Here is a 15750-nt window from a genome sequence, read left to right as displayed (position 1 = left end):
TCTCCTGAGTCTTCTGGCCCTTGGTTATTTTCCGTTCTAGCATAATCTGCATGCCTACCAGTGACACATCTTGGGGGCAGCCTGCCTTGGCTTCTACACCACCCAAGCAGGAATTGGCTTTGTTCACCGTATTCTGTAAGAGGTTTCTTTCTTTCTTTCTTTCTTTCTTTCTTTCTTTCTTTCTTTCTTCTTCTTTCTTTTTTTTTTTTTTTTTTTTTTTGGCTTAAGACTGGTTGGATAAGATTTTTTTTGTGTGTATTTTTTTTACTGGAGTTCAACTTGCCAACAGATAGTATAACACCCAGTGCTCATCCCGTCAAGTGCCCCCCTCAGCGCCCATCACCCAGTCACCCCATCCCCCCACCCACCTCCTCTTCCACTACCCCTTGTTCATTTCCCAGAGTTGGGAGTCTCTCATGTTCTGTCTCCCTTTCTGATATATTTCCCACTCATTTTTCTCCTTTCCCCTTTATTCCCTTTCACTATTTTTTATATTCCTTAAGTGAATGAGACCATATAATGTTTGTCATTCTCCAATTGACTTGTAAGCTGTTTCAATTACTACTAGACCTGTGTCATCTGGGTAACAGATGAGCACTTACCAATACATGTTCTGTCCCCCCAGTGCAGCCATCTCTACCTAACAATATCTGCATAGGGCCTAAACTCAGGACATAATAAAGATATAACTCAACCCACCATGTGGAATAAACTCTATATGGTTTCCATAAGCATATACATATCTGGTATCCTAAACATACAAAGTAAATTATGAATATTACATCAATTTAACTTTATAAAGCATAGGCAGCCTGCAAAGCCAAGAAGTTAACACAAGTAAGTTATAAACTATAAGGAAACAGGAGTGGTAGAAATAGGAAAATTAGGGCCTACAAGCTCACTCTAACCAGCTAAGCTATTACTCATCTAACATGGGTTGTCACATAGGAATGCAAACATGGGTGTGTCAGCTCTGAGTTTTCAAAAGAAGACGGAAATTTGGATTTGTATTAGAATTTTTCAATTTCTAAATCTCCTGACATCTCTAAGTCAAATGTGGCTCTTTGTTGGCCAGTTTGCATCCTCCTCTCTTAGGAGTTACCAACCCCCCTCTGTAGGATATTAGTGGAAGCAAAGCAATCTGAAGTGGTTAGGGCAGTGTCTGTCCCAGTTCTCATCTGAATTATCTTCTTCTATTGACCTTATTTGTTATTTCTTTTTTGTTGTTGTTTCTTGTTTTATTAAAGTGATTAGCTTCAGGTGTACAATGTAGGGATTTGACAGTTAATGTACATTATGAAATGATCACCACAATAAATATAGTTACCATATGTCACCATAAAAGGTTATTACATTATTGACTATATTCCCTATGTTATACTTTTAGCCTCATGACTTATTTTATAACTGGAAATTTGTACCTCTTAATTCCCTTCACCTACTTTGCCCATCCTCTACTCACAGCCCCTCCCCTCCAACAACCATCAATTTGTTCTCTGCATTTATGAGTTTCTGTTTTCTGTTTGTTGGGGGGGGGTCGTGGGTTTTTGTTGTTGTTGTTATTTCTATGGCCATATTCTGTGCTAATTTAGATCCTATAAGTTCACATCATACATGCCACTTCTCATATCAGTCAATATATATTACCTAAAGTTAATAGCTAATGCTATTCTTTGGATCTGCTCTTTCTCAAAGTTCAGCCTTTAAAACTTAAAACCTTATCTTGTACTATAAAGAAAATCAGGTGCATATCTATTGTTCTCACTATTTCCTTTCCTATTTACTACTGTTCAGTGTGGTCAGTGCTCAAATGCAGCGAATGCCATGACCTCAGAAAAACAGTAGTTTCTGCTAATGGCTTCTGCAAAATAGTTTTTGGAATGGCAGGGAGATGAATTTTATAACTCCCCTGACTGTAGGGAAAGAAAAGAATGTGTCTTCCAGGTTAAGTCCTATTTGGAAGACTTTGCTCCCTGAAACCTTTATTGTTCTGGTGGTTTCCTGTTTTTCACTATCAGTAGTTGAACTTAAAAGGAGTTAGATGACTATATTCTAACGTGTGTTTGCACCCACTTTATAACTCTATCATAGTCCTTATCATACATCTTTTGCACTGGGGTATGAGTGCTTAGGGAACCATTATTCATTTTAATATGCATATTATCAATCACAGTGCCTGGCAGCAGTAGATGCTCACTAAATATTTGTTGAATGGATGAATATATCCATCTTGTACAGACATTTTCCACCAGCAAGTTAAATCAGAACCATCTGATATTAATGTGGTCTGAAAGCCATGCCAGACACTATCCTTATATGTAACCCATAGATCACCAATCAAGACTTTGCAGTTAATTTTGAAGAAGATCCCAATGTGAAGCAAATATTCCCCAGAGCTCTGGTAAGTTGAATGATGAACCCTTAAAGATGTCTGTGCTCTAATCCTCAAAACCTGTGACTATAAATGGTTACTTTACATAGCAAAAGGGACCTTGCATATACAATTAAGGTCATAAACCTTCAGATGGGGAGCTTTTCCTGGATTTGTATGACTAAACTATTCACGTGAGTTCTTAAATTTAGAGAAGTTTTCCCAGGTGTGTTTAGAGGCAGATGTGATGATGAAAGTTCAGAGAGATGCAACATCGCTGGCTTGAAGATGGAGGAAGGGGGTCATGACCCAAGGAATGTAGATGGTCTGTAGAAGCCTTCTAGAACCTTCAGAAGGAACACAGCCATAGTGACACCTTGATTTTAGTTCAGTGTGACCCATGCTAGATTTTTAATCTACATTGCTATAACATAATAAATCTGTATTGTTTTAAGACACTAAGTTTGTGGTGATATCTATCTATCATCTATCTATTTATTGTGATGATTATTTTTTTAAGCATCAGCAATAGGAAACTAATACAAGAACAAAATCAGTTGTCATATGTGTCATATGTGTGTTACAATCCCATTGGCCACTGGCCCTTATAAAGCTGCTATGCCTCTTAACCTCGGGGTCCAAGTTCCTGCTCTGCTGTGTCGGATGATCACAAACTAATACAAGAACAAAATCAGTTGCCAGAGAAGTTTCTGGCAATACATTGTTAGATTTAATTTTTTCTGTATTGAACATTTGTTAAACATTAGATAAAAATGATCACTAAGCCTTCATAGGCCAAACTAAAATATGCCTTAATGGCAGCAATGTTCAATGGAATACTTTATAAGCATCTTGTTTATCTTTAACAACATCCATTTCATAGAGTATGGTGATCAATATGAAAAAATTGAGGGTTATAACATTATTCAGCTGGCTGGGAGTACATGCCTTTCAGATGGTCTTGTTTTTTGTTTTTTGGGGTTTTGTTTTTTGTTTTTTGTTTTTGTTTTTTTTAATAGAGCATGGCTTTATTTTTTTTAATTGGAGTTCAATTTGCCAACATATAGCATAACACCCAGTGCTCATCCCGTCAAGTGCCCCCCTCAGTGCCCATCACCCAGTCACCCCAACCCCCCGCCCACTTCCCCTTTCACTACCCCTTGTTCATTTCCCAGAGTTAGGTGTCTTTCATGTTTTGTCCCCATCACTGATATTTTCACTCATTTTCTCTTTTTTCCCTTTATTCCCTTTCAATAATTTTTATATTCCCCAAATGAATGAGACCATATAATGTTTATCCTTTTCTGATTGACTTATTTCACTCAGCACAATACCCTCCAGGTCCCTCCACGTCGAAGCAAATAGTGGGTTCAGATGGTCTGGTTAACAATGGCATTTATAAACCCTTCTAACAAAGTCCCCTACAATAGGGCCTATTGCTAAGAGATGAGTCCATTTTTTAAAAGAGTATGTTATATCAGACAAATTCTAGGGCTAAACAAAGCACAACTGGCTAGATACTTTTCCTTATGTACAGAAGATTCTCTCTGAGCTTCAAAAATGGGCTCTCTCCTCCTGTCCTGGGGAACAAGATTGGCCATGTGGTGTGCCCAAGATTGCGAACCCGAGAAACCACCAAGGAAGCGACACCGATGCAAACTCACCAGGGTTTATTTACAAGCTCGAGCTTGGGTCCAAGTGTACCCTACACAGCGGAGCAGGGACTTGGACCCCCGAGGTTAAGAGGCATAGCAGCTTTATAGGGGCCAGTGGCCAATGGGATTGTAACACACATAGAAAGTTGCACAGTCATGTCGGTCTGCACACAGGTGGCCAATTGAATCACGATTCACCCTATAGTGACCATTTGAACTGGCCTATCACTCGGGTCAGAATTGGCATGCAGTTTTGGTGGGCACAAGATGGGGTTACATTTTTATGAGCCGATTTCCGATAAGGGTGTGCTCAGCGGCTTGACTAGGGTGGGGGAGCGCCTTAAGCAATAAGCAGGTCATGTGGGGGTCATACAGGAGATGGCGAGTGTAGCACAGAATGGAGTTAGTCCTGCTCTGCTTGTCCAGGGGTAGGGGATTTTTGTTAAATTTCCTGGTTCCCACAGTGGCACTCCAACATCCTCACCCATAGTGTCTCAAGCGAGACCTTGTATATGAAAACACATTGAAACTGTAAATTGCTATGTACATGTAAAGGATTCTATCACTGCTAAGTTCCTTTCAATCTATTCATGGTCCTCTTTAAGGCTCTAGCCACACCTAGCAGCTCATTAATTATGACAAAGCCAACTCATAGTTCCAGAGCTATTTTATCCTTCTGTGTTCCTAGAATTGCATCATCTCATTCTCTTCTCCCAAGCAATCTGTGACATTGGAGGCTCAGGTTTTATTAACTCCATGGACAGTGGAGAGCACTGAGGTTGAAACTAGGTTACTGCAACTTAGCAAATACACTTAAAAGCCACCAAACTGTACACTTTAAATTGGTGAATTATACTGCATAGGGATTATATCTCAAGAAAGCTGTTATAGAAAAAAAATCATTATTACACGTGAATTTTTTTTAATTAAATGATCAGCCCAGGGTCTCCTAGAGTTAGATCAGAGCTAGATCGTGCAGACAAAGATGGAGATCCAGGGAAGTGAAAGAAACATAGATGCCGAATAGTGATTATTATAAACCACTAAATGTCAGATCACAAGACACAATAATTTCAAGCTCTGCTCAAAACAGAGTTCTCCTCACCCCGCCCCCTCGGTGGAAGCTTTTAAATTTCTTCATGCCTTGATCAACTCCTCAGGCACTATGTTAAGCCTGAACCTAGGGGTGAAGACTGTCAACAGATGCAGCTCTGCAAAGCAGGTCAGACAGAAGCAGTGGCAATGAAGCAGAATTGCCAGTGTGCTTTCTCAATGGACTGTGTTTAATGACATTTGTTCTATTTGTCTCAAATATAACATCCAACATGAAAGTGGATATTTCTACCTTATTTACTTTCATGTACAAATCCGATACTTGTGCAATACAAAGAGGCTTTATCTGCTGAGTATGCTTTATACTAATTTCCATTCCAACTTTTAACTGAAAAAATAAAAAAGCAGCAATCACCTCGAAAGTGACAAGACCACAAAAACTGGAGCTCAGAATAGCCATTGTTCATTTATTTTTCCATAGGTAGAATATAGATTGGGTTATGAAACAAACATTATTGGGAATTTTCTAGGCAGAATTGTGCATCTCTCCTCATCCTCATAAATGATGTATGCAGATTTTACTTCCACATAATTCCCGGTATGCACCTGATCTACGAGCTGACACTTCTTTGTGAATATTTAAGCTAATGTCTGTTCTAGTCTCCTGTGCAGAATCAGACAAAACTTTTCCCACTCAACTTTAGTCAAGTCTTATGTATTTGCTTATGAACATTGCGTGGAAGAAAAATGGGTCACCTATTTGAAAGATTATTTTGTATCTGTATAAATGAGGGTCCCTAAAAAGGCTTTTGGGGGATTTTATCCACAAAGAACACATTTCAAAGAAGCTTTACATTTACCCAGACTATAGCAAGCTGTCCCAGCTGGAAAATGAAAATACCACCTCACTAATTACATCCTTTCATTATTGGAATAAAGTTCTGTTTGATGTACTGGGACTGTTTCAGTAAATGATAAGTTCAAATGTCTTTCTCTGAAGATGAAGGGCAAATCGTACACTTCGTTGTCCTTAGAGGTGTGTCATCTAAAAAAGGGGTGTGATGACCTGCTAACTATGGGAAGGCTTTTGCAAGTATCATTTCATGTTCCAGAATCTTACCATTACTGAAACTTTTACCACAGCTGATCTGCTTGCAACAATTTGTCTTTGGCAACCTGAAAAATTGACCCATTAAAATGTTTGTGTATCGAGGGGAGGGGCAAGATGGCGGAAGAGTAGGATTCCCACAAGTCACCTGTCCCCACCAATTACCTAGATAACCTTCAAATCAACCTGAAAATCTACAAATTCGGCCTGAGATTTAAAGAGAGAACAGCTGGAATGCTACAGTGAGAAGAGTTCGGGCTTCTATCAAGGTCGGGGAAAAAGAAATAAAGAAACAAAGGCCTCCAAGGGGGAGGGGCCCCGTGAGGAGCCGGGCTGAGGCCTGGGCGAGTGTCCCCAAGCCAGGAGAGCCCCGCCCCGGAGGAGCAGGAGCTGCACCAACCTTCCCGGGCGGAAAGGGGCTCGCAGGGAGTTGGAGCAGGACCCAGGAGGGCGGGGATGCCCTCGGACTCCCTGGGACACTAACAGACACCTGCGCTCCGGGGAGAGTGCGCCGAGCTCCCTAAGGGCTGCAGCGCGCACGGCGGGACCCGGAGCAGCTCGGAGGGGTTCGGGCTCCGCGGAGGGGGCTGCGGGGCGGGAGCGCGAATCCAACAGCGCAGACCGGGAGAACTGGGCACCGGACACAGCCCAGAATCCGGGACAGGCAGAGGCCGGGAGGGCCCAGGACCACAAGGACGATCCTGCCCCAGCTGAGCAGATCAGCGGCCCCTCCCCGGAGCCTCCAGGCCCTGCAGACGGAGAGATCCGGAGTTCCTGCGGGAGCTGAATCCAGGGCTCCAGAGCTGGCCGCTGCCACTGGGGTTGTTCCTCCTGCGGCCTTGCAGGGTAAACAACCCCCACTGAGCCCTGCACCAGGCAGGGGGCAGAACAGCTCCCCCAAGTGCTAACACCTGAAAATCAGCACAACAGGCCCCTCCCCCAGAAGACCAGCTAGACCGACAGGGGAAAAACAAATTAACCAAGCAGCACTGGAAAGTTCGAGGGGAAGTCAAAGGACTTACAGTATACAGAATCAGAAGATATCCCCCCAGGGTTTTTTGTTTTGTTTTTTTGTTTTTTGTTTTTTTTTTCTGTTTGCTTCCCCCACCCTTTTTTTTCTATTTCTTTTTCTTTTTCTTCTCTTTTTTTTCTATTTTTTCTTCCATTTTTCTTTTTTCTTTTTCTCTTTTCTTTCCTTCTTTCTCTCCTCTATTTTTCTCCTTTTCCCAATACAACTTGTTTTTGGCCACTCTGCACTGCACAAAATGACTAGAAGGAAAACCTCACCTCAAAACAAAGAATCAGAAACAGTCCTCTCTCCCACAGAGTTACAAAATCTGGATTACAATTCAATGTCAGAAAGCCAATTCAGAAGCACTAGTATACAGCTACTGGTGGCTCTAGAAAAAAGCATAAAGGACTCAAGAGACTTCATGACTGCAGAATTTAGATCCAATCAGGCTGAAATTAAAAATCAATTGATTGAGAAGCAATCCAAACTAGAAGTCCTAATGACGAGGTTTAACGAGGTGGAAGAACGAGTGAGTGACATAGAAGACAAGTTGATAACAAAGAGGGAAACTGAGGAAAAAAATAGACAATTAAAAGACCATGAAGATAGATTAAGGGAAATAAACGACGGCCTGAGGAAGAAAAACCTACCTTTAATTGGGGTTCCCGAGGGCGCAGAAAGGGACAGAGGGCCAGAATACGTATTTGAACAAATCATAGCTGAAAACTTTCCTAATCTGGGAAGGGAAACAGACATTCAGATCCACGAAATAGAGAGATCCCCCCCCCCAAAATCAATAAAAACTGTTCAACACCTTGACATTTAAAAGTTAAGCTTGCAAATTCCAAAGATAAAGAGAAGATCCTTAAAGCAGCAAGAGACAAGAAATCCCTGAATTTTATGGGGAGGAGTATTAGGGTAACAGCAGACCTCTCCACAGAGACCTGGCAGGCCAGAAAGAGCTGGAAGGATATATTCAGGGTCCTAAATGAGTAGAACATGCAACCAAGAATACTTTATCCAGCAAGGCTCTCATTCACTATGGAAGGAGAGAGAAAGAGCTTCCAAGACAGGCAGCAACTGAAAGAATATGACCTCTAAACCAGCTCTGCAAGAAATTTTAAGGGGAACTCTTAAAATAACCCTTTAAGAAGAAGTCCAGTGGAACAATCCACAAAAACAGGGACTGAATAGATACCATGATGACACTAAACTCATATCTTTCAATAGTAACTCTGAACGTGACGGTGTTAATGACCCCATCAAAAGGCGCAGGGTTTCAGACTGGATAAAAAAGCAGGACCCATCTACTTGCTGTCTACAAGAGACTCATTTGAGACAGAAGGACACCTACAGCCTGAAAATAAAAGGTTGGAGAACCATGTACCATTAAAATGGTCCTCAAAAGAAAGCAGGGGTAGCCATCCTTATATCAGATAAACTAAAATTTACCCCGAAGACTGTACTGAGAGATGAAGAGGGACACTATATCATACTTAAAGGATCTATCCAACAAGAGGACTTAACAATCCTCAATATATATGCCCCGAATGTGGGAGCTGCCAAATATATCAATCAATTAATAACCAAAGTGAAGAAATACTTAGATAATAATACACTTATACTTGGTGACTTCAATCTAGCTCTTTCTACTCTCGATAGGTCTTCTAAGCACAACATCTCCAAAGAAACGAGAGCTTTAAATGATACACTGGACCAGATGGAGTTCACAGATATCTACAGAACTTTACATCCAAACTCAACTGAATACACATTCTTCTCATGTGCACATGGAACTTTCTCCAGAATAGACCACATACTGGGTCACAAATCGGGTCTGAACCGATACCAAAAGATTGGGATCGTCCCCTGCATATTCTCAGACCATAATGCCTTGAAATTAGAACTAAATCACAACAAGAAGTTTGGAAGGACCTCAAACACGTGGAGGTTAAGGACCATCCTGCTAAAAGATGAAAGGGTCAACCAGGAAATTAAGGAAGAATTAAAAAGATTCATGGAAACTAATGAGAATGAAGATACAACCATCCAAAATCTTTGGGATGCAGCAAAAGCAGTCCTAAGGGGGAAATAAATCACAATACAAGCATCCATTAAAAAAAAGGAAAGAACTCAAATTCAAAAGCTCACCTTACACGTAAAGGAGCTAGAGAAAAAACAGCAAATAGATCCTACACCCAGCAGAAGAAGAGAGTTAATAAAGCTTCGAGCAAAACTCAATGAAATCAAGACCAGAAGAACTGTGGAACAGATCAACAGAACCAGGAGTTGGTTCTTTGAGAGAATTAATAAGATAGATAAACCATTAGCCAGCCTTATTAAAAAGAAGAGAGAGAAGACTCAAATTAATGAAATCATGAATGAGAAAGGAGAGATCACTACCAACACCAAGGAAATACAAACGATTTTAAAAACATATTATGAACAGCTATACGCCAATAAATTAGGCAATCTAGAAGAAATGGACGCATTCCTGGAAAGCCACAAACTACCAAAACTGGAACAGGAAGAAATAGAAAACCTGAACAGGCCAATAACCAGGGAGGAAATTGAAGCAGTCATCAAAAACCTCCCAAGACACAAAAGTCCAGGGCCAGATGGCTTCCCAGGGGAATTCTATCAAACGTTTAAAGAATAATCCATACCCATTCTACTAAAGCTGTTTGGAAAGATAGAAAGAGATGGAGTACTTCCAAATTCGTTCTATGAGGCCAGCATCCCCTTAATTCCAAAACCAGATAAAGACCCCACCAAAAAGGAGAATTATAGACCAATATCCCTGATGAACATGGATGCAAAAATTCTCAACAAGATACTAGCCAATAGGATCCAACATTACATTAAGAAAATTATTCACCATGACCAAGTAGGATTTATCTCCCGGACACAAGGCTGGTTCAACACCCGTAAAACAATCAATGTGATTCATCATATCAGCAAGAGAAAAACCAAGAACCATATGATCCTCTCATTAGATGCAGAGAAAGCATTTGACAAAATACAGCATCCATTCCTGATCAAAACTCTTCAGAGTGTAAGGATAGAGGGAACATTCCTCAACATCTTAAAAGCCATCTACGAAAAGCCCACAGCAAATATCATTCTCAATGGGGAAGCACTGGGAGCCTTTCCCCTAAGATCAGGAACAAGACAGGGATGTCCACTCTCACCACTGCTATTCAACATAGTACTAGAAGTCCTAGCCTCTGCAATACAGAGGCTGTCCTAGCCTACAACAAAAAGACATTAAAGGCATTCAAATTGGCAAAGAGGAAGTCAAACTCTCCCTCTTCGCCGATGACATGATACTCTACATAGAAAACCCAAAAGCCTCCACCCCAAGATTGCTAGAACTCATACAGCAATTCGGCAGTGTGGCAGGATACAAAATCAATGCCCAGAAGTCAGTGGCATTTCTATACACTAACAATGAGACTGAAGAAAGAGAAATTAAGGAGTAAATCCCATTTACAATTGCACCCAAAAGCATAAGATACCTAGGAATAAACCTAACCAAAGAGGTAAAGGATCTATACCCTAAAAACTATAGAACACTTCTGAAAGACATTGAGGGAGACACAAAGAGATGGAAAAATATTCCATGCTCATGGATTGGCAGAATTAATATTGTGAAAATGTCAATGTTACAGAGGGCAATTTACACGTTTAATGCAATCCCTATCAAAATACCATGGACTTTCTTCAGAGAGTTAGAACAAATTATTTTAAGATTTGTGTGGAATCAGAAAAGACCCCGAATAGCCAGGGGAATTTTAAAAAAGAAAACCATATCTGGGAGCATCACAATGCCAGATTTCAGGTTGTACTACAAAGCTGTGGTCATCAAGACAGTGTGGTACTGGCACAAAAATAGACACATAGATCAATGGAACAGAATAGAAAACCCAGAAGTGGACCCTGAACTTTATGGTCAACTAATATTTGATAAAGGAGGAAAGACTATCCATTGGAAGAAAGACCGTCTCTTCAATAAATGATTCTGGGAAAATTGGACATCCACGTGCAGAAGAATGAAACTAGACCACTCTCTTTCACCATACACAAAGATAAACTCAAAATGGATGAAAGATCTAAATGTGTGACAAGATTTCATCCAAATCCTAGAGGAGAACACAGACAACACCCTTTTTGAACTCAGCCACAGTAACTTCTTGCAAGATACATCCACGAAGGCAAAAGAAAGAAAAGCAAAAATGAACTATTGGGACTTCATCAAGATAAGACGCTTTTGCACAGCAAAGGATACAGTCAATAAAACTAAAAGACAACCTACAGAATGGGAGAAGATATTTGCAAATGACGTATCAGATAAAGGGCTAGTTTCCAAGATCTATAAAGAACTTATTCAACTCAACACCAAAGAAACAAACAATCCAGTCATGAAATGGGCAAAAGACATGAACAGAAATCTCACAGAGGAAGACATAGACATGGCCAACATGCACATGAGAAAATGCTCTGCATCACTTGCCATCAGGGAAATACAAATCAAAACCACAATGAGATACCACCTCACACCAGTGAGAATGGGGAAAATTAACAAGGCAGGAAACGACAAATGTTTGAGTGGATGTGGAGAAAAGGGAACCCCCTTACACTCTTGGTGGGAATGTGAACTGGTGCAGCCACTCTGGAAAACTGTGTGGAGGTTCCTCAAAGAGTTAAAAATAGATCTGCCCTACGACCCAGCAATTGCACTGTTGGGGATTTACCCCAAAGATACAGATGCAATGAAACACCGGGACACCTGCACCCCAATATTTCTAGCAGCAATGTCCACAATAGGCAAACTGTGGAAGGAGCCTCGATGTCCATCGCAAGATGAATGGATAAAGAAGATGTGGTTTATGTATACAATGGAATATTACTCAGCCATTAGAAACGACGAATACCCACCATTTGCTTCAACGTGGATGGAACTGGAGGGTATTACGCTGAGTGAAGTAAGTCAATTGGAGAAGGACAAACATTATATGTTCTCATTCATTTGGGGAATATAAATAATAATGAAAGGGAATATAAGGGAAGGGAGAAGAAGTGTGTGGCAAATATCAGAAAGAGAGTCAGAACATAAAGACTCCTAACTCTGGGAAACGAACTAGGGGTGGTGGAAGGGGAGGAGGGCAGAGGGTGGGGATGAATGGGTAACGGGCACTGAGGGGGGCACTTGTCGGGATGTGCACTGGGTGTTATTCTGTATGTTGGCAAATTGAACACCAATAAAAAATAAATTTTTTGTAAAATAAAATAAAATAAAATAAAATGTTTGTGTATCTCAAACAATATTTTCAACTTTCATCCAAATTTTTACTGACTTTATATGCAACCACATTTATATGGGCTCCTGTCATATCCCAGTGCATTCTGGCCACCTGTTAAATTGGTTACCTTTCCCCCATATCAATCTTATGCACCTGACCCAATTTTTACCTCCATAATCCTTTCTTGACAACTGAGATCACTGCATGTAAATTAACTACATTGAGTTAATGGTTGTTTTCTTTTATTATTGGAGTTCGATTTGCCAACATATAGCATAACACCCAGTGCTCATCCCACCAAGTGCCCCCCTCAGTGCCCGTCACCCAGTCACCCCATACCCCTGCCTACCTCCCTTTCCACTACCCCTTGTTCGTTTCCCAGAGTTAGGAGTCTCTCATGCTCTGCCACCCTCTCTGATATTTCCCACTCTTTTTCTCTCCTTTCCCCTTTATTGCCTTTCACTATTTTTTATATTCCCCATATGGGTGAAACCATATAATGCTTGTCCTTCTCTGATTGACTTACTTCACTCAGCATAATACCCTCCAGTTCCATCCACATTGAAGCAAATGGTAGACATTTGTCGTTTCTAATGGCTGAGTAATATTCCATTGTATATATAGACCACAGCTTCCTTATCCATTCATCTTGCCATGGACACCGAGGCTCCTTCCACAGTTTGGCTATTGTGGACATTGCTGCTATAAACATTGGGGTGCAGCTGTTCCAGTGTTTCACTGTATCTGTATCTTTGGGGTAAATCCCCAGTAGTGCATTTGCAGGTCGTAGGGTAGCTCTATTTTTAACTCTTTGAGGAACCTCCACACAGTTTTCCAGAGTGGCTGCACCAGGTCACATTCCCACCAACAGTGCAAGAGAGATCCCCTTTCTCCACATCCACTCCAACATTTGTGGTTTCCTGTCTTGTTAATTTTCACCATTCTCACTGGTATGAGGTGGTATCTCATTGTGGGTTTGATTTGTATTTCCCTGATGGCAAGTGATGCAGAGCATTTTCTCATGTGCTTGTTGGCCATGTCTATGTCTTCCTCTGTGAGATTTCTCTTTAGGTCTTTTGCCCATTTCATGATTAGATTGTTTCTTGGGTGTTGAGTTTAATAAGTTATTTATAGATCTTGGATACTAGCCCTTTATCTGATATGTCATTTGCAAATATCTTCTCCCATTTTGTAGGTTGTCTTTTAGTTTTGTTGACTGTTTCTTTTGCTGTGCAGAAGCTTTTGATCTTAAGTCCCAATAATTTATTTTTGCTTCTGTTTCCCTTGCCTTCATAGATGTATCTTGCAAGAAGTTGCTGTGGCCAAGTTCAAAAAGGGAGTTGCCTGTGTTCTCCTCTAGGATTTGGATGGATTCTTGTCTCACATTTAGATCTTTCATCCATTTTGAGTTTATCTTTGTGTATGGTGTAAGAAAGTGGTCTAGTTTCATTCTTCTGCATGTGGATGTCCAATTTTCCCAGCACCATTTATTGAAGAGACTGTCCTTTTTCCAGTGGATAGTCTTTCCTGCTTTGCCGAATATTAGTTGACCATAGAGTAGAGGGCCCATTTCTGGGTTCTCTATTCTGTTCCATTGATCTATGTGTCTATTTTTGTGCCAGTATCACACTGTCTTGATGATCACAGCTTTGTAGTACATCTTGAAATCTGGCATTGTGATGCTCCCAACTCTGTTTTTCTTTTTCAATAGTCCCCTGGCTATTTGGGTCTTTTCTGATTCCACACAAATTTTAAAATGATTTGTTCCAACTCTCTGAAGAAAGTCCATGGTATTTTGGTAGGGATTGCATTGAATGTGTAAATTGCCCTGGGTAGCATAGACATTTTCACAATATTAATTCTTGCAATCCATGAGCATGAAATATTTTTCCATCTTTTTGTGTCTTCCTCAATTTCTTTCAGAAGTGTTCTGTAGTTTTTAGGGTATCATCCTTTATCTCGTTGGTTAGATTTATTCCTAGGTTTCTTATGCTTTTGGGTGCAATTGTAAATGGGATTGACTCCTTAATTTCTCTTTCTTCAATCTCGTTGTTAGTGTATAGAAATGCCACTGATTTGTGAGCATTGATTTTGCATCCTGCCACACTGCCGAAATGCTGTTCTAGCAATCTTGGGGTGGAGTCTTTTGGGTTTTCTATATACAGTATCATGTCATCTGCAAAGAGGAAGAGTTTGAATTGTTTATCTTAATTGTCCCTCACTTCAGTGAGTGTGGAGAGTGCAGCCAGCATGCAGAGAGAAGAAAGCAGGAGCATTCATAAATCATAAAGGATGAAAGGGGCCTTAGAAATCATCAGGCCCAGACTCTCATTTTACATGTATGGACACTAAACTTCATAAAAAAGAAATTACTTACTAAAGTCACACCTATATAGTCCCGAGAAACATGGGCATGAGAACTAAGATTTCTTAGTGTATTTCTGTTTATGAGTCTCCTAAATATAACTGCTTCCTATGATTTACCTAACTTGGGGCATCTCTCCACCTTACAGTTTCCTAGACACTTCTCCTCACTCATCTAACTTGGTTTTTCCACCCTCCCTATTTTCTTCTTTTATATTCCCATAATACTCTGTGCATACTTTTATTGTGGCATTCATCGTATCGTTCTACACGATTTCACATTTCTCCCACTGGACTGTGTATTTCTTGAGAGCAATAACTGGCTCTAATTCATCTCTGAATCTTTATGTACAGAGGTACACCCAGCCAAGATAGGTCCACATCAATGCACACAGCATATGGAATAAAGTTGCATTTTAAATTTCAGTCTCAATATTCAAATTGAAACTATGTAAGATACCGTTTTCACCTCCTGGGTTTGAGAAAAATTTCCAAGTTTAACAGTGTGCTTTTCATTGGTGAGGCCATGGGGAAAGAAACATCTAAATCATTGCTGCTAAGAATGCAAAATACTATCATCTCAATGGAGGGAAATTGGGGAATATAGAGGAAAACTATCACATATATTTAGCTTTTGATCCAGCAATCTCAGTTGTAGGAATTGATCCCTGATACCCTGGGAAAAATATGAAAAAAAATGTGTACACAGTACTATTTCCTGTAGCACTATTTGTAACAGTAAAAGACAGGAAAATCATCCAAATATTCCAATAGAAGACTGAATGAAAGATAGACTATGGCACATCTACAAAATGGATGCACTATGGACTATACACTGTGCAGTTTTAAACAGGGATGAAAAATATCTGTACTTCCTTTTACCA

Source organism: Canis lupus, chromosome X, assembly GCF_011100685.1.
Source record: "Canis lupus familiaris isolate Mischka breed German Shepherd chromosome X, alternate assembly UU_Cfam_GSD_1.0, whole genome shotgun sequence".
Taxonomy (NCBI): domain Eukaryota; kingdom Metazoa; phylum Chordata; class Mammalia; order Carnivora; family Canidae; genus Canis; species Canis lupus.
Note: the sequence above shows the minus strand (reverse complement) of the source record.